Source organism: Sceloporus occidentalis, unplaced genomic scaffold, assembly GCF_023333645.1.
Source record: "Sceloporus occidentalis isolate IW3139 unplaced genomic scaffold, rSceOcc1.0.p SCAF_7, whole genome shotgun sequence".
Lineage (NCBI taxonomy): Eukaryota > Metazoa > Chordata > Lepidosauria > Squamata > Phrynosomatidae > Sceloporus > Sceloporus occidentalis.
This window is the reverse complement of record NW_028316987.1, coordinates 21,191,044-21,216,740: the sequence shown is the minus strand read 5'-3', so window position 1 is coordinate 21,216,740 and position 25,697 is coordinate 21,191,044. Positions and strand designations below refer to the sequence as shown.

At 43.1% G+C, this 25,697-nt stretch overlaps 1 protein-coding gene across 7 annotated transcripts in view; it reads right to left on the bottom strand.

Moving 5' to 3' along the window:
* The window catches only part of EPHA5 (EPH receptor A5), a 289,060-nt gene that overhangs the window by 247,198 nt on the left and 16,165 nt on the right, over positions 1-25,697 (bottom strand). The window lies entirely within an intron of this gene.

Below are 25,697 nucleotides of genomic sequence, written 5' to 3'. Positions count from 1 at the left end.
GGTGGGGTTGTGTGCGCCACTGAGGCAAGAGGCTATGCTGATAGCAGCGGTGCTGCTAGTAGGCTCTTGCATGTCAGAAAGGCTATACCAAAATGTCTAATTAACAATTTGTAAGCTGTTCTGATAGCCTCTTGGCTGAAGAGCGGGGTATAAATTATTATTATTATTATTATTATTATTATTATTATTATTATTAATGAGCTACTGGGGTACAGCAGAGGCCACTACAAGTAGTTCTATGGCTAATGATGCAACTAGACTCTCACTGAAAGGACATTTAGACTGCTGACATGCTCAAAGGAGAAAGCACAGTCCAAAGCTACACAACATATATTACAGGAACGTGGAATGTAAGACGCATGAATGAGGGGAAGCTTGACATAATAAAACAAGAAGTGGAATGTAACAAAATTGCAATACTTGAAGTGAGCAAGCTAAAGAGGACAGGAATGGGACATTGTGAGTCAGATAATTACACAGTGTTTTATCCAAGGAAAAAGGTAGGCTATATCAAAAATCTAGTAAGAAATGGGGGTGGCGTTAATAGTGAAGAGAGATGTAGTAAAAGCAGTCAAAAGATAAATGAAAAGTCTGACCAAATAATATCAGTAAGACTTTAGAGGAAAACCCATCAATATAACCATAAACTCCAAAGTAGAAATTGAAAGACTCTATGCTGGAGTCCAGGAGGAAACTGAACATCCCTGTAGAATTTAAAGATAATTTAAAAACAGATTTGCACTATTAAACCTAAATGGCCAGGAGCCTGAATAATTCTGACATGAAGCCAGGGATGATGTCAGGGAAGAATGCAAAAAGGCTCAATACTATGGAATTCTAGGAATTGTAGTTTTGTGAGGCATTTAGTTTTCTCAGTCAGAGAGCTCTGATGTCACAACAAAAACAGTTTTCAGAATTCTATAGCACTGGGCCATGGCAGTTAAAGTAATATCAAATTGGACTATTTCTGCAATGTAAATGCAGGCAATAATGATTTGTGAGATAAAATAGTGAGAAAAGAGGAAGACTGTATTACAGTTAGACTCAGGTCCATCACACACTGCAGAAATAATCCAGATTGACACCGCTTTAACTGCCCTGGCTCAGTGCTAGGGAATCCTGGGAACTGTGCTTTATTGTGGCACCAGAGCTGGTTGATAGAGAAGGCTAAACATCTCACAAAAACTACAGTTCCCATAATTCTCTAGCATTGAGCCAAGACAGTTAAAGCAGTCTCAGGATGAATTATTTCTGCAGTGCGTTTTGGACCTCAGTCAAGGAAACCACAGCCTTGAGTCTGCAATACCTGAGCAGGACTGTTGATGACAGGATGACTTGAACGCCTCCAATCCAGAGTCTCCACAAATCAAAGTGGACTTGATGGTAGCTAACAACAACAATACAAAACATACTTTTAAAAAATCCAGCTCCTGTGTTAGTGTTGTGGGTAATATTTTTTTAAAAAAATTAAACTCTGTAACAAAATCGGGGCAGATGAAGGAGTACTAGGCATGGAAAGAAAAGCTGTTATACACAACAGTTTTGACAAAAGGAGCAAGTTGACATCTCCAAAGATGCTGCAAGAAAATGCAGGCCTCTCTAAAGAGCATCTGCACATTTACTAATTTTATGGGGTGCTTCTCAGTGCCCCAATCTTGGGGAAAATATACGGTACAATTAAAATGGGCAGGACTACAAAGCCTCAAAACTGAGTAGGAAACAAGGACAGAAAGAAAATGCAAGCAGTGGCACTGGGCTACACTCACATGTACAGCATATCCAATGCAACCAATGTGCAAAGGTTGGGCAAAAGAGAAGAATGGGTGGGTGATGCGGGTATGCTGACAGCAGCGACAATTCTACTCCCACTAAGAATCTGTTTGCAAAGGGATTTCAGGCTTAGTCTGTCACACTGTACAATTGAAATGAGAGCCAGTGCTTCAAGGGAGGAGGGGAAAGGGCCAATCATGCATTTTAAGATTCCAGGCACTTCCTAGGAGGTTGTGGAGCAGCAGTCCTTGGCAGATTGTACCTTCTGCTCTAGACAGAATTGCAGCGCTGCCTGTGCTTAAATCCACAGCATTTTATCCTGCCAAGCTATACAGCCAATTAACAGACAGTTTTACTTTAAATAGCAATAAACTATTCCCAAGCTTGCAACATTTTTCTTGCATTACCTAAAATCTGTAGTCCAAATAGGAAGTGTAATTAAAAAATAAATCTACACACACTTAAACAAGCTAAGGAAAATTATAGCATCTTCTCTCCTTGGCTTATAGCTGAGAATCTGTTGAGCCTTATTTTAAGGAAAAAAGAAAAGAAAAAGGCTATGCTAAACTAACACTAAAGTTGATATTTTCACAATTTGGGGGGATACATTAATCAGATTCCTTCTACTGTATCTACAGATGGCATTTATTCATAAACCAACTTTTTCAAATTAATTCTTTCATCTGTCATTTGAGTCTACTGCATCTTGATTTTCCTAATGCAACTAGTTATAAAATGGGTGCATTATATTACAAAAGAAGTAGATGCCAAGCAGTTTCCATTATTATCAGATTGTGTCTAATATGGACCCTTCTATTGGGAACAAAGTGCCCCAAATGCCCATCAAAAACCAAGAGCATTCTCTTCAGGGAGGCTAATCACTAAGAAAAAATATATAGGCAGGTCACTATGCCAGTGACAGCTATCAACCAAAATATATTCAGCAGCTTCCATTGCACCTTTAAAGTTCAGACTAAAAGACAGAGGGGTTTCATCTTTCCAGTGACAACAGTGTCACCAGCTGCCACTCAGTATCCTATGCCACTCTGAAAAATTTAGTATGTTATGTGTGGATCTACCTTTTTTCCTTTACTAAGCCCCCTATTACTATTTACTATTGTTTTAGGTAGCGCTTTGATTGGCTTTCCTGCTGAATCTTGGCTCTGGATATAGAAGTCCACAATTTACATGCAGGGCTACAGCTCACAACTGGGATTAACCTGAGCTGCAAAGCTCTGCAGCAAATATCTCTATTTCTTATGTGTTAGCAAACTGGCGAGTGATGTGTGGATGTTCAACAGAATGAGGGAAAAGGCAGGGAAATGGAAGAGTCATCTGGACTGCCCAGCACCACAGACATTGTTCAACTGCCATGGACAGATAACTTCTCGTTCAAGTGCAAACTTGTTGGGACTCTGCAGAGATGGGAGATCCATTAAGATGTCTGCCCCCAAGAAGCTAATGGCTTCATGATGGCTCTTGGGAAGTTTCCTTACTGCCTTGGCAGATGATCATGTCAAAGCTCTGGTCTCTGGAATTGGGAAATTACTACTACAGTGGATACAATCACTCCATTTCCACAGAATGAAGCTAAACCATCCCCTCCTGGTTCTCTTAGGAGCTGACATCAATTTAAAAAGTGAGTCGTGAACTAAAATGACATTGGCAGAAAACTCAGAGTGAATCTGAACAAAAACAAGCTAAAGTTTATCTGAAGATGGGGCAATAAGGGTAGCAAAAAACACATTTTTCACTTTCATCACTGCTTCTTCAAAGAACCATTCGGCGGAAGTCTTTCGAGCGGTTAGGGATCTGTTCCAATCTGAGCCACAGAAGAATTTAAGCTACACAACAATCTGCTGTGTAGACTTTGCCCACAAATTTTGCCAGAAAATCTTCAGATTCATTCTGTCCTTGGCTCTAGAATTGATACATGTCTGGTCAATGTACCCTTGGTCTCTGCTTGTTCAGTATTGATGGATACTTTTCACTTTGTGCTGACCAAAGATGTGGACAGGATGCTTGGTGAGGCAAGAACCACAACATCTGTACTAGACCCTTGCCCCTCCCAGCTTATTTAACTGGCCAGAGAGGGACCGGCTGAGTGGGTAAGGAAAATGATTAATGCCTCATTATAATAAGACAGGGTCACAACATGCTGAAAACGGTTGCTGTAAGACCTCTACTGGGGAAAAAATAATAACCCCTGGCTCCTACTATTTTGGGTAACTACAGGCCTGTCTCTAACATGCTACTTTTGGGCAAAGTACTAGAACATGTTGGTGGCTTCTCAACTCCAGGGGTCTGGCTTCAGGCCTGTTTATGGGATGGAAGTGGCTTTGGTTGCCTTACTGGATGATCAACACCATAAAATGGATGTCCTCCTATTGGTTCTGCTAGACCTCTCAGTCACCTTCCACAGTGGTCTTCTTCTGGGTTACCTTGCTGAGATGGGGATTGGAACTACTGTTGTATAGTGGTTCCATTATTTCCTGAAGGAGTTGTCTCAGAGGGTGGTGCTGGGGGTTTGCTTCTCATCTCCTTAACCATTGGCCTATGAAGTCCCTCAGGGTTCTCTCTTGGTCCCTATTCTACTTAACATATGCATGAAACTTCTAGGAGAGGTTGTTCAGAGTTTTGCGGACAGGTGTTACCAATATGCTGGTGATGCCCAGCTCTAGTAGTCCTTTCTGCCTAATTCCAAGGAAGCTACTTCCATGCTTACAAGTGCCTGGCATCTGTAATGGACTGGATGAGGAGAAACAAATTGAAACTTAATCCATACAAAGCAGAGATGCTCTCGGTCAGTCAAAAGACAGATAAGGAAATAGCTATTCAGAAAACAGTATTTTTCAGCACAGAAATGAGTATGCAAAGAAATATTAATTTTGTGGATAGAAAATGCTGTTTTTTGCATAAAAACTCACATTTGACTTTTGCACCAAACAGGACTCAAACCATGCAATTTTTCTGCATAAGAAACAGCGTTTTCTATACAGAAAATACTATTTCTGTGCAGATTTCTTCCATGAAAAAGCATGTGTGAATTTTGCATGGACTAAGTCCCAAACTGCAATAGTCTTTGAAAACTGCACAGCTTTTAAAGAGTTTCTCACAACAGAAAGGAATGACTAAAATTGTTCCTTTTTTGATAATGAAAGTAATAAAAAATTTCATCCCTAACACACTTGTAAAAAAAGTGTGATTCTGAAAATGAGAGCCCTGTCAAAAGTATTTGGTTAGAAGGATAGCTAAATCCAATTGTTACTCCCAAGAAGAACAGAAGAATGCTCCTAATTGCCGACTTTCCAAACTGCTTATTGGTTCAATAGATCTACTCTAGTTGGGATGAACACCTGAATTTAGACCAGAGTGAGTGGGAAACAAAAGTAATATCCACAAAAGCTTGTGCGAAAGTAAAAACCAGCTATTTTAAAAGATGCCATATTTCTTTTTTTCTTTTCTTTGTTCCCACTTCTTTCCTCCTCTTTAAACTAGTACAGGCCACCCAGCCAGATGAAAGACACGAACGACATTTTCCTGGAACAGATGAGTAAACTTTCACAGAGGCAAGCCATAACAGTAATGGGGGGTTTCAGCTATCCTGACATATCTGCTGAGATTTGAATATCCAGCAAGTTTTAGATTTCTCGTGCTGACAATTTTATTTCTTAGAAGACAGGAAAAAAGAACTAGGGAACTAGAACACGCATGCACACAAACCTACTTCTAAACACAAATTACACATTTTTAGAAAGCCAAGTCAATATTTACCATTTATATCAAAAGTGCACTTTTCAGACTATAGTGCATATAAATGAATACTTTGTTGTTGTTGTGTTCCTTCAAGTTGTTTCCACTTTATGGTGAACCTATAATCCAGTTCAAATTAGAGATTGCTACCATGGGATTTTCTTGGCGAATATATTCAGATGGCACTTGCCATTGTCATTCTCTGATGGTGAGAGAGTGTGACTTGCCCAAGGTCACTCAGTGGGTTTCATGGGTCAGTGGGGATTCAAATCCTGGTTTCCAGAATCATAGTCCAACATTCAAACTACTACATCATGCTGGCTCCTCCTCCTCCTCCCTAAATAAATCCTCTACACATTTATAATTGCAGAACACTTAGATCAGAGGCGGGTAACTTAAGCCCCTCCAGATATTGTTTTACTACAACTTTCATCATAATATCCATCATACTTCACCATTGGCTTTAGTAGCTAGAGCTACTAGGGGATGTGGTGCAACAATCAAAAGGCTGTCTAGTAAACAATCCAAAAACATGTGGACACCATGAAATTAGGGAAAACTGGCATAGGGGACTAGCACTGTTCTTCTCTGCTTGAAAGATCGATGAATACTTTTTGTGGCATCACAACTCACTGAATTCCTACCTAGAATATCTCAGACCTGTCATTTTACAGCAGGGGTCGGCAACCTGTGGCCCGCGGAGGCCTTTTGGGCGGCCCCTGCCTGCCCCTGCCACCGCCACCACCGATTGCGGCTTTTCCTGGCTCCCAGGGCCGCCATTTTGTTTTTCAAAATGGTGTCAAGGTCGCGCGAGACTTCGCTGCCATTTTGAAAAAAATGGCGGCAGCCTAGAGGCAAAGTCTCGCGCGACCACAAGAAAGGTTGCGCGAGACTTCGTCGAGGCCCGCTGCGGCTGCCGGAGCCACCCAGGAGAGCTCCAGTGGCGGCATCGGGCCTCTGGGAGGGCCGTTGCCTTCGCTGGGGCCTTCCAGGAGGGCTCCGGCGGTGGCAGCGGGCCTCTGGGAGGCCCGATGCCGTCGCTGGGGCCCTCCAAGAGGCCCGTTGCTTTCGCCGGGGCCCTCCAAGAGGGATCCAGCGGCTGCAGCGGCCCTCCAAGAGGCCCGATGCCATCGCTGGGGCCTTCCAAGAGGCCCATTGCCTTCACTGGGGCCCTCCAAGAGGCCTGTTGCCGTTGCTGGCACCCTCCAAGAGGGCTCCGGCGGTGGCAGCGACCCTCTGGGAGGCCCGTTGCCGTCGCCGGGGCCCTCCAAGAGGGCCCCGACGATGGCAAAAGGGCCAGCAAAGAGGAGGAGGCCTCGATCGCTGGCGGCCCCCGCCAGCTTTTTTGCCGGCCTCTGACGGGGCCTGGGGCCCCGTCAGTGGCCGGCAAAGAGGGGGAGGCCTCCAGCGCTGGTGGCCCCCGCCAGCTTTTTCCCGGCCTCTGACAGGGCCTGGGGCCCCGTCAGGTGCCGGCAAAGAGGAGGAGGCCTGGCCCCCTGGGGGTGGAAGCTCCGCCCCGGCATGCAGCTCTGCCCCCAGAGGGTGGAAGCTCCACCCTCCGGCTTCAGACCCCCAGTTGTCTGAGGGACAGCAACCCAGCCCCTAGCTCAAAAAGGTTGCCTACCCCTGTTTTACAGTAAGAAAAGAGGCCAAGGCCTCTGACAGGGTCCAGTGCCACATTGTGCACTGCATCCCATCGTTCATCCCTCCCTCTCTCTCTCTCTCTCTCTCTCTATATATATATATATATATATATATATATAAAAAATGGAATACTTGAGTAAAAACAAGAGCAAAGCAGAAGGAACCTTCTTACTAAAGTTATAACAATTAAGCTGTTCAGAAGAGTGCATACTTTCTGCAAACTGCAATGATGTACGATGCGTATTGATCTACATTGTTGTATGACTAATTAAAACCTGTCCAGGAGAAGCAAGTAATGAATATAATTAGATGGAATGTTTGATAGCAGAACTTGCTTTGCATACATTAATTAAAACATCAAAAAAATGTAAACCCACTAGGTTCAGTTTTGCAACACAGCTAAATGTTTCTGGAAAATTAGTGAACAAAACAGACTTAGATTGCATTCATAATGATACTGAAGGCTTGCTCTCACACATATAGTCAAAACAATCAGTCCTCAAGGCAATGTGCTATTAATAGAGAAATACTCCACACCCAAAGCCAGTTTTGTGCCATCCTAATTTCCTATGCTTGAATCAAATAGGGGTCATGAAATAGATGCATTCAAGGCAATCACTCTACTAAAATATAAAATAGTCAGCCAGAACTCGGTGAAAGAGAAGCATAGGAAACTGACTGCCAAGGTAGATACGGTGCATAGAAAAGCATGATCTGTACTAAAAAGATTGCTTAGTCTTTAGATAATCATATTCTGTGCATGATGAAGAACATGAAACATTGGTTCAATATGTTTTCTCTGAACTCCAAAATAGTGAAATGATTTAACTTGTACATCTTGCAACCAAGTCCAGTCCTGATTAGAACACTGCGTGCACAATATCAAACATTACTTTGCTTTTATGGAGGAAAATAACAGGATATGCCTTCCAGATTTTTTGAAACCTAAGGATCAGAGAAACACAAGAGTAAGTGACTTGCCCAAGGTCATGCAATGGATTTCTATGATCGAGTGGGAATTCACATCCTCACCTCCAGGTTCATAGCCTAGCGCTGAAACCATTCCACCATTCTGGTCCCTTCTCTCTAGAGATTCTAACCATTATGAATCATGACTATTCTTCCTACAAAATGTATTCTACTTTTTAATCACAAAGGAATGTGACCTATATGTTTAAGTCTTTTAATTCTCAAAGCTTCAAACAAGTTTGAAAATTATGATGCTAAAGAATGCTAAAAATAACTAAAACTATAAAAAAAGAACAATGTATACACTGTTTTTCAACATAATTTCTAATCTCGAGGCCAAACTGCACTTAACCATAAATGTGAGGCTAACATTCATCTGTATTCTGTCATCCTAACAATGCTAAACTATGCTATGTGGTGTGTGATTCATTTTCCTTGTTGGGTTGCCATTTGTCCTGGAAAACCTGAAAAATCCCAGATTGAATGGACTAAACCATGGGCCAGTTTAAGCAGTAAATCATAGGCTGATAGAGAGGTTAAAATACAACAGTGGCAATGAAGTAGGAAACCATGCAAGGAAACTGGCATTAGTGGGAGCCACATCCTACCTTGCAGGATCAGTTTGCTACTGCATAGGTGTAGCATTGCCAGTTTATTCTTCCATTCCTTCCCCACTCTCCCCGGCAGCCCCAGAAGGTGGAAAAAGAAAGGAGGCAAGCAGAGACAGCCCTGTGTTAGCAGCTTGAGCCTAGGGCTAGGTAGCATGATGGAATTTTGCTTCCAAGCAGCCTCAAAAAGGTAAAGGGAGTCTTGTTCTCTGGAGACTGCTTGGAAGCACCAGCTACTGGGGCAAAGGAAAGAAAAAAAGAGCTCTTAACTTCCACACATCCTTTAGAGTAAAAGAAAGTCCCATCTAATCTCAGGGCTGGTTGGAAGCCCCCTTCCCTCTTCACAATTCCATTTTAAAAAACCCACAAATCACAAAGTAAACAATGAGCTTACAACACCAAGAACCTAAATCACTAAATTTAAAAAAAGACAAAGCTTAGTTAAAGCACAACTAAATTGTTAACGTGATTCAGGGTATCCAATGCACATGTACTGAAGTGTCAGAAGAATGGATATGATTAGAGTTCCTCTGTGCAAGTGCAGATGAAGATTCCCAGCCAGAGCACACAGCTACAGTGTTTGGTTGAAAAGTTGGCAGCTTCCTTTACCAACATAATAGTAAAAAAGTGAAATGATGAATGTGTTGAATTTACACAATCAGAATGCAAATTAATAGTAAGCATAATTATAATAATTTACATAATATGCAAATTAGATACCCATATATTAGGGGCTGGGACATGGCAACCCTATTTCCCTGGGTTGTCCAAGCAAGGAAGTCAAATGAAAAAAAGGGAAATAATGAATGTGGTAAATAACATGTGAATGAATGAATGAATGAAATTTTATTTGTATACCACTATTCCTAACTGATCATAGCGGTTTACATAATCACGATAAAAAACAATACAATAAGACAACCCACAATCCAACAATACAAAACCTACCTGTGTCAATTAAAAAACAATACAATACAAAATATCATAAAAACCATTCAAACAATCATTCAAAGTCTAAAACCAATTAAAAACCAATTTAAAAACCATACAACAATTAGCTGGATCAAACAAAGTTGCAACAAAGGGGGGAAGATAACATCAAGGCACATGGGGAAAGGCTTGACGGGGAAAAAAGGTCTTTAAATTTTTCTTAAAGAAATCTAGGGAGGTTGCTGAGCGGAGCTCATCAGGCAAAGAGTTCCAGGTCTGGGGGGCCGCTATGGAAAATGCCCTTTGTGCACAAGACACATACCTTGCCTTCGGAACTCTTAAAAGATGTTTACCGCCCGATCTGAGAGTGCGAGGCGGATTGTATGGGGAGAGGTGGTCCTCCAAGTACCCTGGGCCCAAGCCATTTAGGGCTTTATAGGTTATAACCAACACCTTGTATTGTGCCCGGAAGCGGATAGTCAGCCAATGTAGATCTTGTAATATAGGTGTTATATGGCTAGTCCTGGAACATCCAGTGACCAGCCTTGCTGCCATATTCTGGAGCAATTGTAGCTTCCGAGTTTGGTACAAGGGTTGCCCCATGTAGAGCGCATTACAGAAATCCAACCAAGAAGTTACCAGAGCATGTACCACCATTTCAAGGTCCTCCTGGCCCAGGTAGGGTCGCAGCTGGCGTATCAGCCGAAGCTGATAACAGGCGCTCCTGACTGTCGCATCCACCTGAGATGAAAGGTGGAGCGATGAGTCCAGGAGCACCCCCAGACTGTGGACTGAGTCTTTCAAGGGGAGCGTGACCCCTTGAAAGACTCATTCAGGACAGGTGGACAAACATCCGTCCCCGGGCCAGGGGAACCAATCACGAGCAGTTCCGTTTTCTCTGGATTCAAACTGAGTCTGTTTTCCCTCATCCAGCCCATTACTGACTCCAGACAGGCATTTAGAGGAGAGATGCCATCCCTGGTCACTGCATCAGTCGGAGACACAGAGAAACATATTTGGGTGTCATCAGCATACTGATAAAACCGCGCCCCGTGTCTCCGGATGATCTCTCCCAGCAGCTTCATGTAAATGTTAAATAGCACGGGGGACAAATTCGCTCCCTGAGGGACACCAGATGTAAGGGCCCTCTTATCGGAGCAACAGTCCCCCAGCTGCACCATCTGGAATCTACCCGAGAGGTAGGATCGGAACCACTGGAGCACAGTGCCCCTGATACCCAACTCCCTCAGGCATTCCAGAAGGATACCATGGTCAATGGTATCGAAGGCCACCGAGATGTCCAAAAGCACTAACAGGGACACGCTACCCCTGTCCATGCCCAGACGGAGATCATCGACCAGGGCGACCATGGCAGTCTCAACTCCATAGCCCGCCCGAAAGCCGGTTTGAAATGGGTCTAGAAAATCTGTTTCATCCAAGATCCCCTGTAGCTGGAAGGCAACTGCCCTCTCAATCACCTTCCCTAAAAAAGGCAGCAGCGAGACAGGCCAATAATTGTTCCGAATTAGGGGGTCTAGGGAGCGCTTTTTTAATAAAGGTTTTACCACGGCCGTTTTTAGACTGGATGAAAACTGCCCTTCCCTGAAGGATGTATTGATAATACGGTGTAACAACTCTGTTACCGCCGTTCCCCCCTGAGCTGCCAGCCAAGAAGGGCAGGGATCAAGAGAGCACATCGTCTTGCTAACACTACGAAGAATCTTGTCTACATCCTCGGTACTAACAGACTCAAAGTGATCCAGTATAACCGAGTCCACGGAAGCTCCGGACACCTCTACTCTAGATTCTGAACTAATATTGGCGTCGAGATCAGCACTTATCCGAGAGATTTTATCCGCGAAGAAGTTGTTAAACTCGTCACAGCAGGCTCTAGATGGTTCCAAAATAGGGTTCAGGGGGGAGGGAGTTGAGTGAGCTCCCTCACCACCCTGAACAACTCTGCCGGACACGACTCCGCGGACGCAATACGTGCAGCACAGAACGAATTCTTTGCTGCACTTATTGCCACTCTGTTGGCCTTCAAAAGAGAGTCTAGGAGTGTCTTGTCGGCTAAGTGATGATGTCTTCGCCAGTTACGCTCCAGTCATTGCACAGCCCGCTTCCTCTCCCTGAGATCTTCCGTATACCAGGGCTTTTTATTGGAAGCAGGCCAGAAAGGACGCTTGGGAGCGATGCTGTGTATAGCCCTGGAGAGATCTCTATCCCAGGTGTTAGTCAGGGCATCAACAGAATCGCCGTCAGTACCAACCATATACCCCTCTAGGGCTTCTTGGAACCTTTTGGGTTCCATCAGCCTTCGAGGGTGGACCATCCTAATAGGTCCGCCACCCCCGGGAGGGATCTGGGTAGAAGCCTTGATGCTAGCCTCAACCAAGAAATGATCCGTCCATGACAAGGCAGAGATATTAGTAACCTCTGCCCATGGAGATTCCATGTCCATGCAAAAGACAACATCGAGTGTGTTACCAGCAGAATGTGTAGGCCCTGAGACCAGTTGGGACAGGCCCATGGCAGTCATGGTAGCCATGAACTCCTGAGCCGCACTGGATAGGCCATAGCTGGCCTCGAAGGGGATGTTGAGGTCCCCCAGAACAAGAAGTCTGGGGGACTCCAACACCAGCTCTGAGACCAGTTGTGTCAGCTCAGCCAGGGAGTCTGTTAGCGCACGAGATGGCCAGTAAACCAAAAGAATCCCCAAACTCTCCCTGGCCTTCAGGGTCAGGTAAATACACTCAATGAAGTCATTTTTCTGCACATGGTTCCTGGTCAAGGAAAGGGTGTTCTTATAGATCAAGGCAACACCCCCCCCGCCCACCTAACCTGGTCCGGTCCTTAACCGAGTACCCGGCATGAAGGGCCTGTGCCCACACAGCTTCACTCTCAGGCCCTAGCCAGGTCTCAGTAATGCAAGCCAGGTCGCAGCTCTTATCATCTATCAGATCGTATAGAATGTGGGTCTTATTCCTAACAGACCTGGCATTGCACAGGAGCAAAGACAGGGTTTGTGGTACAGTTGGACTGACCCACAGATCTCTTTGGTTAGGAGAGTGGAGGGAAGGAGAGATAGATATTACGCATCGATCTCGCCTTCCCTTCCAATATGACTCCACTCTCCTACCGCCATATCTCCCCCTGCCCCACACTACTCCAATAGGAGCCCCGCTTACCCCAGCATCACCACCCATCACCTCATCAAGCTGTATACATCCCATGTCCAAAAATCTCCCCACAACAGAGCAACAACACAGCTAATAAGATCCTGTCCCTGGCCCTGCTGTGAAAATGTGCAGTTGCGCAGCTATAGCACTGAGATGGAATCCGTCGGCGGTGTCCTCTGGGTCAGTGCACAGCTGCACAGTTCTAACACCCAACGCCAAAGGAGCCGCTCCGGAGACAGCAACAAACACACAGCAACAGTCCTTCGGGGCCATAGAGGGGGGGCAGGACGAGGAGGACACCAGCGGGCTGGCTTTTAAACGTGTCCCTGCCACTGACACGCCCCTCCCCGCCTTCTCCCAGCTGTTCCTGGCTTCCCTCAGTCCTGGCTGGAGCGCTGAAATTACAAGTTATCACAAGTTATCTGTCACCAGAGAGACAGGGGAAGACAGGGATGGTCAGTAACATGTTGATCCATAGGGCCAAGCAACTCTGTTCCAAGATAAAGACCCCTCAAGGTGCAAACACTTCAAAATCAAAAGTGTAATGTGTTTGCCAACTCTAATAAGGCATCTTCTTTTTTTCACAGAAATACTGGATAAATTCTGCTTATGTTAATTGCATGCAATTAGAATCATTGGCAGCAGTTACAACTCTGATAAACCAACATGTAATTGCCCATCCTTGATCTAGAATACAGTGCCATATTACCTTGAAACAACAGTGCCTACATTTTGTTTTACAAGCCCCAATTACCACTAACACACAGTCAATAGAAATGTACAAAGCTATATTGGATCTACATAGCTCTCAATTTTTATGGCCTAAGGATAGGATAAATAGAGATCAAGTACAAATGCAAGACAGGTATTTAATTTTTGAACAATAAAAAAGATGATTTTATACCTACAACCTGCCTATTTGCAGGTGTCAATATTACGTATATATACTGTCTCCATAAACCTTTCTCTAGGTCATCAACTGGCATCCTTTCTTTCTTTGCCACTTTCTCTTTCTCTCATTCCCATGCCTCTCCACCTTCTACTTTCTCTTCACTTGTTCTTACCTTCTCTCACTTTCTAACTTCCAGCTTCCTTCCCTCCTCTTCCAGGGATTAGATCTGAAGGTTATATTGACCTTCCCTATATCAACATATAATACCGATCTCACTACAGCATTCATACTTCTCTACATTTATAAGACATGTCCTTCCTCTCTTACAGATATGATTATTTTTCATTACTTCATTTGTAATCCATTTGTAATTACTTTCTACAGTCGGTCCTTCTTATACACGGATTTTTTATACACGGATTTAAGCATACACGGTTTGAAAATGTTCCAAAAAAGTATAAATTTACCTTGATGTTCCATTTTTTATTAGGGACACCATTTTGCTATGTCATTATACTTAATGGGACTTGAGCATACACGGAATTTGTTATACACGGGGGATCTTGGAACCAAACCCCAGCGTATAACAAGGATCCACTGTAATAGGTTTTCTACATCTCGTTTTGCTGCTGGAGCAGCCTTTTTCCCTCTGGAGGGACGCCAGAGGGTGTCCCTCCGGCTGAAAAAGAACCCGGAAAAAATGGGTTCTTTTTGGGACACCTCTCACATGTCATGAGTGCACCATTGATACACTCGTGATCTAAGCAACGCACAGCGATGTGTGGATGCTGCACATTGCTTATGTAAATATGGCGGCCCCTGTGTGGACAGGAGGCTGCCATTAGACCGCTGCCCACACGTACTAGGGTTAGGGACCGTGTGGTTGGTGTGCGGTCATTAACTCTAGAATCAGCGGCGGCACGCCGCTTCAGGACCATCTGTCAAAAGTCTAGTAAATTTGTCCAGGTTGTAAATTTTTGTAACCCACTCTTCGGTTTCTGGAACAAAATCTTCTTTCCAGTGTCAAGCTAGCGTCATCCTTGCTGCAACAGTTAAGTAAAATAGTACTCTACCATATTGTGTTTCCTTTTTAGAATCTATGATATTTAACAAGTATATTTTGAGTTTAAATTCTAGTACAATATTCAGTATATTGGGTACAAGAGAAGAAAGAAGATATAGAAAGATTTAGGAAGATTGGAAATAGAGAGAAGGAAAAAGAAAGAAATTAAGGGGGGGGGGGAGAAAGAACGGGGAAAGATTTATATGAAATATTGACCTAAGAAATTCTTTATTTTATTAATAACAAATAGAATAGGTTTAAATAATTTTAGAAATATTATAGAAGAAAACAAGGAGTAGAATGGTAAATTGCAGGTTTATAGTGTTTATTTGTTTAATAATTTATATGTACAATGTCTCATATGTTTATTGTTTATATGTGTATTGTTTATATGTGTATTATGTAACGATTCAATAAGAATATATTTATATATCTTATTGAATCGTTACATAATACACATATAAACAATTAACATATGAGCCATTATGTGTGTGTGTGTGTATAGTATTAAGTATACTGTAAGATCCATCACCATATGGGATATACAATATTCACCCAATCCTAGGAAACTGTTAAAATATATTTCTAATTTGTATTGAAAATGTTCAGATGTGTCAATGGTTAACTAAGGTTTAAAATGGTTCCTGTTGAAGGCCAGAAAGCCTAGGCCTGGAAGAACAAGTCTTCAAGGACATTTGCTGAGACATAATATAAACAAATGTATTATTGTTATGCTCTTGTGTAGCATGGTGACTTCATGGGAAAGAGGTGTGTCCACTAGGTGGGAAGGTTGATCTTTGGTGAGAACAAAGACTGATGTCACATTCAAGCTTCTAGCATGGACTCTGAAAGAGAATAGATGTATAGTAGCCTGCTGTAAAGTGTAAATAGCAGCAAAGTCAATAAACCCTCATTTGAGTGAAAATCTGTGTTGAGGTTACTTTGTTCCTGAGTAGCTAAGAAGACTGCATCTGTTCCAGTTGGTACCAGTTCAGAACCACCGGCAGCAAGAGTCATCAACCATCCCAAAGAGTTTTTTTCTAACAGAAACAGAGGGGATTTAAAAGCTCTGCTTACAGTGCCTAAGAAGACCACACCATTCCTCTTACAAAGAAAAGGTTGGAATGTGATGCTAAGGCAGCCAAAATCACTTCCAAAAAAATATATATCAGCAAGTTAAAGTGCTATTTTAATAAGAAAAGCTGAGTAATGTTTTTATAGAGCTTTCCCAAATCTGAGCACTTTGAGAAACCTTAGAGAGGGGAACTCATCACGTTTCACTTCTCAATCTCTCTCAGCAAAAAGCATTATTTCATGGATATACTACTCAGGTGCTTTAGCACTAGAAACAGCTGCCTGCATCTGGTGCTGGCTGGGCTTTTAAAGAAAAATAAAACAATTAGCATCACGTTGCCAATTGCCACTTTCTATAAGGATATGTGGGAGGGAAGGAACAGAGTTGTCTCCTACGAGCTGGGCTTTTCACACAGTCCCAGTAGTACCTCATCCCTGTTAACTACTTCAAAATGTAAAAGAGAGGCGGGATACAAACCGCCGCTTTGCGGCGTTCCCCCGCCGGCGCCATTTGCTCCGCGCGGGAGCTGCAGCAGCCAAACCGCGCGGCTCCCGCGCGGAGCAAAAAAGAAGCTCCATTTCGGAGCTTCTTTTTGCGGCGCCTCTATGATGTCGCGAGGCGCCGCTGGTGCATTCGCGACGTCATAGGCGCCGCGACACATCTGGACGCTATGCGTCCAGTACGTAAAGATGGTGGCGCCCATGTGGAAGGGGTGCCGCCATCTTGTACATATTGTATACGTACTAGGGTTAGGGGGGTGCGGAAGCACCGCCCCTTCCTAACCCTAGTACGTATACAATACGTACTATATGGCGGTTTGTATCCCGCCAGAGAAAAGTATTTTTTTTCCTCAGGAAAAAGAGTGCTGCTCTGTTCTACCAAACAGCTTGCAGATGGCTGGAAGATGGTACTGCTGGGACTTCACCCTTGCCTTTTCCCCAAAGAGACTGGGGTGAGGGATGGCAGAAAGAGTAGTTTCTCTTAGTACAGCAGGCCTGCAACTCAGCTCACATTCTCCTGAGTAAAGAGATGCAGCAGATCTAGGAACAACTTAGGCATTGCTGACTGGTGAACTGTCACAAGGAGATGAAGAGGATATCTCCATCTAGCCTGAAGTAGGATCTTGGAATAGCAGAGAACTTTTTATTATAGAAAAAGTGTTGGATGATGATGTGAAATGAATAATGAATAGTCCAGGGTCCTTTAGAAATCAAGACCCCAATGAAGCATACTCATTTCTTCTCTTCCTTCTATGGCAAATAGCTCTCCACAGATTTTCTGCTACTCTCCAAAGATTTCCATGTCAAAATAAATCAATGGAGAATGTTGGGACTTTTGCTGGCAAGTCATGGGAGGTTTGTCAGTGTTATTACAAGGGTGATGATGTCAGAAAACAATTATTCTAACAGGGGCAAAACTGCATGAAATATGTATGTCTAAAAGTATATATGCTTCACATTTCAACCAGTCTTGTCCCCAGTGAAAAAGTTTATTTGAAGGTATTTTTAAAAGATGCTGAGAAATACAGAAAGGCAATTCTCATGGACAGGGTTATTGAGCTTTGAGGGGAGATAAATCTCCTATCTAGATTTATCATTGTAATGAGAAATCAGCCATATTTTGACCTTGAAGAGGCACCTGGAAAATATGAGTTCTCAGCTTTACCAAGATCCTATGCTTCACCAGGGGCTTGATTTCTAAAGGACCCTGGACTATTCATTGTACATTTCATATCATTATCCAACAATTTTATATATTATAACTTTTCATTACTTGAATTTGTACATTGCACAAATATTATTTTGGAACTGTATTCCCCCCACCTCCTATTTTTTGGTTGCATACATAACACCTTGGTGTCTCACCCCGCAAACCTCAGCATACAGGAAAGAAAATGCATACTTTTAATCTCCCTTGTTCTTCATGAAAAAGAGAAGAGGTGCTTTTTCACCAACAAGTCACATTGGGACACTACCCAAAAGAGAAGGAATGTTTGATGTTGACATTAAAGACCTCTGCTTTCAGCATTTCCATATAGTACTACCATGTTTCCCTGAAAATAAGACACTGTCCTATATTTATTTTTCCTCAAGAAGAAACACTATGGCTTATTTTCAGAGGATGTCTTATTTTTATGATGGGGCAGATGAGAAGGGCTGCCCGTCTTCTTTACCGCTCCATACTAGTATGCTACATAGCCACACCTATCACTATATCTTATTTTCAGGATATGGTTTATATTGTGCAAATGCTTAGAAAACCTGCCATGGCTTGTTTTATGGGTAGCAACGGTCGCCCGCCTCGCCATGCAGACCGTTTTGCCGCTAGATGCAGCTGGACTACAAGCCCCAGAGTGCTCTGGGGCTTGCCCGGCTCCCTATTGGTGCGCGGGGGCGGAAGGGGCGGCCCTTCTGCTCCGCGACGCTCTGGGAGCCGGTTTCATTCATGCGGGGCTTCCGGTCCTCCAAGGCTACCCATTGGTGGGCTGGGCCTTGGAGGCAGGGCCCCGCACAGCACGCAGGGAGGGAGGGGCCTAGGCCTATTTAAGGCCATGTTGCTGGCCCCTTCCCTCAGTCGGTTGCTTGGCTTCGAGCAGAGCGGAGCCAAGCTGTGGAAGGGAGCAAGTCTTGGTGCTTCTCCCGCCTGCCCACCGCTGTTGTTAGGTGGTTTTTAGTCACAACTTGGTGGCAGCATAGGCCAGGATCTGCACGTTGTGGTACCAGGGCTATGGAGCTCTGGTTTGGGAGTCAATAGGTACCTGGGGGCGAATAGGGCAGGCGTTTGGCCATTGCGGGGGCCAGAACGCAGGAGCTCCTCCCGGTGACTAGGGGCTTTGTGAATTGGTGAACGCAAGACAAGGTTTGCGGTCAAGTTGTGTTCCTTAGCCCCTAGGTCATCCCAAGCACCGGGTGAATGCCCGGTTTGGATAATCAGACTACATCGGGTGGTTTGATTGCACAGATCCTGACCTTATGCTTTGTGCCAACCCTACCAATTGTTTGCAAATAAAGTTGTGGCCTTACTTCCAACATGTTGTACTGTAGTTATTTGACAGCAACATCTGAGGCAATGTCTTATTTTCAGGGGAACAGGGTACTGGGCATATATACTGCACATAATAAGCCTAGCCATTTGTAGGATTCCCAGATTTCAGGGCCTCGCCATGATTCTCATGGCCTGGCACATCTTCTTCAACCCTTAGGGAGAGGGAGAGGAAAGTGAGGATGAAATTGTTGACTTGAAAAGTGTCTGTACATGTATTGTTTCATTTGTTAAACTTGGTGTTTTATGGCATACTCTGAGTAACTGTCATTGATGTTAACATGTATTATGGTGCATTCATGCTTAATGACATCACTAGAGCTACCCTTTACATCATCACTCTTGTACAATCACCAGGGGCTGCCCCCTGTGATATCATAAAGTGCTGTTCATTGGTCTCAGGTTTGACTGCCTATGATAGTCCAGACTTGGCAGCCCTAGGGATTTAAGCAGTCCTCCCCCCCCCCAAAAAAAAAAAAACCTTGTTCAACTGACTGCTCAACTACTGTGGAATAATGACAATGTATTATTTTTAATCATTAACTCTCAGAAGAGGAATGGGCAACCGAATATGAAGGGCAAATTTCTGCCCTTCACATCCTGTAGTCTAGAGGCTACATGGACTCCCCTAAATGTCAAATAAAAAACCCAAAATGGACATTGTCAGAAATCCACTTCTGGTTTTGAAAAACAAATGTATATAAAATGTTAGACACAGTGAACCAGTGAATTAGAATGCAATGTATTTTAAAAGGTGTATTGCTTTTCTAATGTATTTGAGTAATTATAAAATTGTTCACAGATATTTAATATATTTTTAAAACTTCCAAGAGAGGCAAGTCACACTGAAGGGCACCAAAGAGACAATCCAGAGAATCTGATAGCACCGAGGGCCACAGAAACAGCCTTGGAGACCACACACAGCTCCAGGGCTGTATTTAGCCCACTGTTTAGTAACATGGAAATGTGATGTTACTTGGCTTTGTGTGTACTTGGCTCACTCTTCATAATTTATCTTATCACATATAGTACTACTTTGTGTGCTGTGCTAACCAGTTGTTACTGCTGTTCTGTTTTTCAAGATCTGAGTCCAGACTTTCACAAGAGCACATTCTGCATTAAAGAGCAGAAAGCAAGGTCACACACAGCATGTGCTCCCTGGCTCCTGCAAATAGCTAAGATGGAGTCACAGGCACTGCCACTGATCATTAGTGTTCCTGTCTGGAGATGTCTGCACTTATGGCTAATATGATTTAGTTTAATTATTTTTTAATAAATAAATGCAAATAAGCAGCTGGATAGAAAGATATTTCAGTGTGCTTCAAGTAACAGAATAAGGGAATGTGGGGGGCAATAATCTACCAAATTCAAAGTTGCACTTTTGGTTTGATAGAGCATTTGCCCACTGTCAAGTAACAATTGATTAGTAAGCTGACTGTTCCATGTAGGCACTTCAACTGATACACATAAGTTAAATCAGTAACCCATACAAGAGCCGTGAAAGCAGACCAACACCATTAAACTCATCGGTGGGGGCTAAGCCTGACAGATTCCCTTCTGCATTAGGCTATCTAGTATACTTTGGCCAGAAAAACAGCAGCTGCATGGACCTTGCAAAGGAAAGATCTGTGAGCCTGTACGGCCAGCCAGAAATTTTAGGGCCACTTGCAAGGAGCATCATTAATCCAAGCAAGGGCACAAGCATCCTGGCCCAGGCTGTAACTTTATTTTGGACCTGTCAGACTCATAGTCCTGATACAGACAGGCCAAAATAAAGCTGCTTCGAGTCACTTTGCAAGTATGCTGTTTAAATGATACATGTGTCCTAAGAGTTCAGAAGCTGCACCAAAGCCACGCTCCAGTCCTATTTTGGCCTGTCTGTATAAGGCCATAATCTCCTTTCTCTGCCTTTCTTCAAGTGGCAGATTCTATGCTGGGAGAAGCAATGGATCTGTTCTAGGCATTCTGAAGGAACTGTCCAAGGTACTGAATCTATTTTGGAGCTAGGTTTTAGCATCTTGGGTACCTCCTTTAAAGTATGGATCGAAAAGCAAGAATTCACCACCCCACTGAGATGGAAGTCAGCTGCTGCCACTGGCTAAAGTTCCACACTGAACAATAGTGAGGCAGCACCAGCTATTCCCAAACCACAATTGCTCTTTATTCTACACATAAAAACATACTGCTTATTCCTTCTATCATAGAGCTATTTCATCCATTCAGAAGAACAGAGTGGCAAAGTCTTCCATTTCAGTTCAAATACCTCCTGCAGTCAGAAGTAGAAGAAGAAAAATTCTCCCTGCACCTGCAAAGTCGGAGTGTCAAGAAGAGTTCTTAGTCTTGGGAGAGGATAGCAAGCATAACTCGGATCAGCAATTCTGCACCTGACGCTTGAAGTGGTGCAGTTCAGGGACAGCTTTACCAGTTGATGCTTTTCAATTTATAATTGAGCAGGGGTCAATGTTCTGGACAAGTGGAACCAGAGTTTTCATGCTCCCAGTCTCCAAACAAATTTTAAACCAGAGTCAGAATTCATTTGATGTAATGGATGTAATGGAGAACAGAAATATTTGTAAAGAGTGGTGGCTTCTTTTTGACAGTATTTGATCCTTCAGTATGCCAAGGGCCTTAAAAACTAATAGATAATTAAGCTTCTTACCAAACTAAAGGATTAAGACCCTTATCCTGGTGGCACTTTGGCAGAAGGAGCAGGGACTCACGTGCTTTCCTGCTGCACTGCAAGCACTAACCACTGAAGGTGGCCAGAGGATAGGATTTCTTAGCTTTTCACTACTTAATAAGCCAGGATGCCAATGAGACTCCACCTTGTCCTAAGAAGTTGCTGATTCCACCCTGGTTCTTCCATTTAGAGGAACTCATCACTTTTTAGGCACAGGAGCAGCAGAGCTGTTTATATTGCATCTTTCCATTCAGGACTGGGACTCAAAGCAGTTCACAAATTAAAATAGTATAGCTAAAAACATACAAAAGATTACCATTAAAATGTAATGACTTTAAAAACAATTGAACACATACATTCATCAGAATAAAACAAATTAAAGCAATATTGTTTAATACACTACAATACTCTCTTTAAAATTGGTTCCCCAGAACCTGTAAGAATAATATTTTTTAAGCCAACCAATGGAAGGCCATCAAGGAGAAAGCCATATGAGCCTCCTTAGGAAGGAAGTTCCAGTTCCTAGTGATAGCCAAAGAAAAGTTGTTACATTAGCAAAGCCTCTGTGCAAGAGGCAGAAAAGCAGTGCTAGGCCAGAGGCCCTTCTTGCCCACACCAGGTCTCATAGCTTTGCCAAGATATCCAAATCCCTTAATCATTATGAGAGAAACCTTTCTCCCCTCATAAATCTTTATCGATTTCATTGCTCCATGGTTGTTACTCGTTTCCCTGCTGTTCTCCCTGTTGTGTTAAGTAATTCTGCAAAGCTGTAAATTCAAGCCACTCCTGAAACCAAAAGGCAGACCCAGTGATCTAGGAAATCAACAGGCCAAAGACAGAATAAGTCCTGTAAGAAATCAAACTACCACTCCAGGAAGCCAACACTTTATTAATTATTTGGTTGAAGTGGGAGATAGGATGAATCTATTTAGATGCTATTAAAATGAAGCTATGGAAAAAGCAAGTTATAAATAGCTTTTATACATGACAACCCATTAGAGGACAAAAATGTATCCTGCAAAATGAGATCACTATTTACATATATGCACCACAATTTCCTCTTAGAATGGTATGATGGTTAGATGTTGTTTCTATAAACTCCCTCCTCAGAAAACAGAAATGTGAGGATATAGAAGACTTCATTTTGAATTTGGAAAGGAGGAAAAACCCCAGTTCTGGAAGAAAATCTGTTCCTGCACAAAGCCATTTGATATTACTGTAATAGCTGTCATGATTAGGTTACCCAGATTTGTAGGGAAGCATCTGGGGCCATATGAAGTCTGCACACTCCTCAATGTGAACTTAGTCCTTCTCACTGGCCTGGCCTAGAACATGGAAAAGAAGGAGAAGGGGTGCTGATGATGTCTCCCTAGCTTCATGCCCAGGGAGATACAGATTTCACAAAGGCAGTTTTGATCTGGTATTGTCTGCTTAATATCATCATTGCATATAAGCCAAAGCCTACAGGGCTCCATCTGTACCAAGACTGATTTTCCAACCATCCAGGGAGATGTCTTATTCATTTATCCAATTTATCAATCAGATTGTAGAAGTATGCTTCCTGTCATATTTAGTAACTTAGTAGCAAACAATGTTTAACTTTTATTTAGTACCAGCCACATGCTAAGTCTTGTACAGAACATCTCTGCCCCAAAGACTTCCAGGTTCAACAAATGCAAGCAAACACTACTGTGTGCTTGTGTTAGAGTTTACTTGGCAACAGTGAAAGTAACCAAGAAATGTTTACTTCTCTATCTCTAATACATTCTTTTCACAACTTCAAGCAAATCCTTGCTTGCCAATTTGATGACTGTTATTTACTGGCCTAAAGGAACTTGTAACGCCACCTGCTGTGTGTTGGGATCCATTCAGAGAATAAAATTCACTCCACCTGCCAGGATTTCATCTCCACCACTACAGCAGGAAAACTGAGGGCTGAAACAGACGGGCTGCTTGAGGTGGCCAGAGGTTGCCACAGACGTGTGCGCAACTGAATCGGTGTGGGACCACGGCAACCAAACACTGCAGTTCTGGGAACAGCTGCTGCCGCAATACACAATAAATCCCTGGAAGGAGTGGGTCTTTCCTTAGCGACCCTGTCACAGCCCCAGCACAGCTTCCAGCCAATCCGAGGGGATGCATCATGTAAATGCCATAGCTCCTGGATTGGCTGGAAGGCAGTGTTTTGGGCCTGTCTGTTTCAGGACTGAAGTGCTGTCTGTCCCCTTGTTGTTGAATGAGTTTGAGCTAGTGGACCCAAACACTGCAGATTTAGGTAAATAAATTGTCTTAGTCACCATATACTGTGGTGGAAGAAAGACAGAGGAGCATGACCCTGTAAGTTCTCCTTGATTTCTCTGCAACTTAAAAAAAAACCATGCATCAAAATATCTGTTCAGTGGGACTGCCTGAGTTGAGAGAAACACATTGTTTGGCTCTATTCCAACTTGGATGGTCAATCCCAGAAGATGGGACTTATGAGAATTCTGCTCAACCGCATGTTTGAAGTTCCATGGAGATGCTCTTTAACATGTACATGAAAGCACTCAAAGGCTTCATCTGGAGTTGTGGAAACCATGGCCATCAGTGTGTTGATGCACTAGTTCTCATTTTCATTGTCAGCTGGTGTGGTGGCGTGCTCTAGCAACATCCCTGTATGGTCAAGAATAACAAATCAGTTATCTATGCTCTGACAACCTCCTGATTAATATTACCACAATAAACTAGTCATGGGGAGGGAACTTTGAAAATGGTTTAGAAATGCTCTGAGCAACGAATGCATTGACCAATTTTATCCCCTCACTCACTGCCATTCTCTTTTACTTGGGTGCATCCACACTGCAGAAATAATCCATCTTGACACCACTTTAACTGCCATGGCTCAATGCTATGGATTTCTGGGAATTATAGTTTTGTGAGACATTTAGCCTCTCTGTCAGAGGGGTCTGGTGCCACAACAAACTACAGTTCCCAGAATTCCATATGATGGAGCTATGGTAGTTAAAATGGTGCCAACCTGGATTATTTCTGCAGTGCAGATATACTTTCTGTTTCCTTTCTTAATTACTGTATATACTTATGAATACAGGGGACCCTTTGTATACATGGGGGATTCATTCCAGACACCCCCCCCCCACCACATATGGCAAAAAAGTGGGACCTCAAGTCCTGTTCATTCCTATGGGAGCATGCATGCCATTTTAACACCCTGGGCTTGCCATTCATGGAAGCTATGGCACGGGCGTGCTGCAAATTTATAAATTTTAATTAAAAAATTGACCCAAAAAACCTGGGTCAATGTATCTATGGGCCAATGCAAGTACTGTACTTTAACTCTAATATAGAAAAGGAACTAGCCCCTATTGAAAGGCAAGAGCATAATCTATACTGAAAGCACTGACCCCCTTCTGTTCTCTCATCCATCCAGCCTTTAGAGTGAGGACAAACAATTATGCCTGCTGGAATTTTGTAAACTGTTTGGCATTATTTTCCTTTGCTTCATCCTTTATAGCCTTAGTTACATGCCTCTAGGTTTACCCTGGATCTATCAATGGGTCATACAAAAATCCATAACTTTGGTCCTAAAACCTTCCCTTGACTTATGCATGACATCAATTTATACTTTAGCATATGCAGTAGCTTGTAAAGCTGAGGACAGGTAACTGTCAGATTTGAAAGCCACTCTGAAAGCCTTTGTGGTTGAACAGTGGGATATACATACTCTAAATAAATAAATCAGTCAAAGACACCTGAACAGCTGATAATGTAACATCTTTTGCAACACAGCTGCACTGGCTGCTACTATGTTTCCAACTGCTGATTTTAACCTATAATGTCTTATAGCTCAAGATCCCAACATTTAACAAAACACTTCCCCTATTATTAACCTGATTTTAAGAACAACACCTCAGGCCTTATGAGTCCTCTCCCAGAAAAGCTTCAGAAGACAGTGACAAGGAAGTGGGCTTTTTAGTTCTGGTCTCTTGCCTTGGAATGCCCCAAAGGAGGGCTTCTTGATCTCAATGTTAGCATTTTTGTGATGCTCGGTTAAGATGTTTCTACATTTCCATGTGGTTGGTTATTTTAAAATAT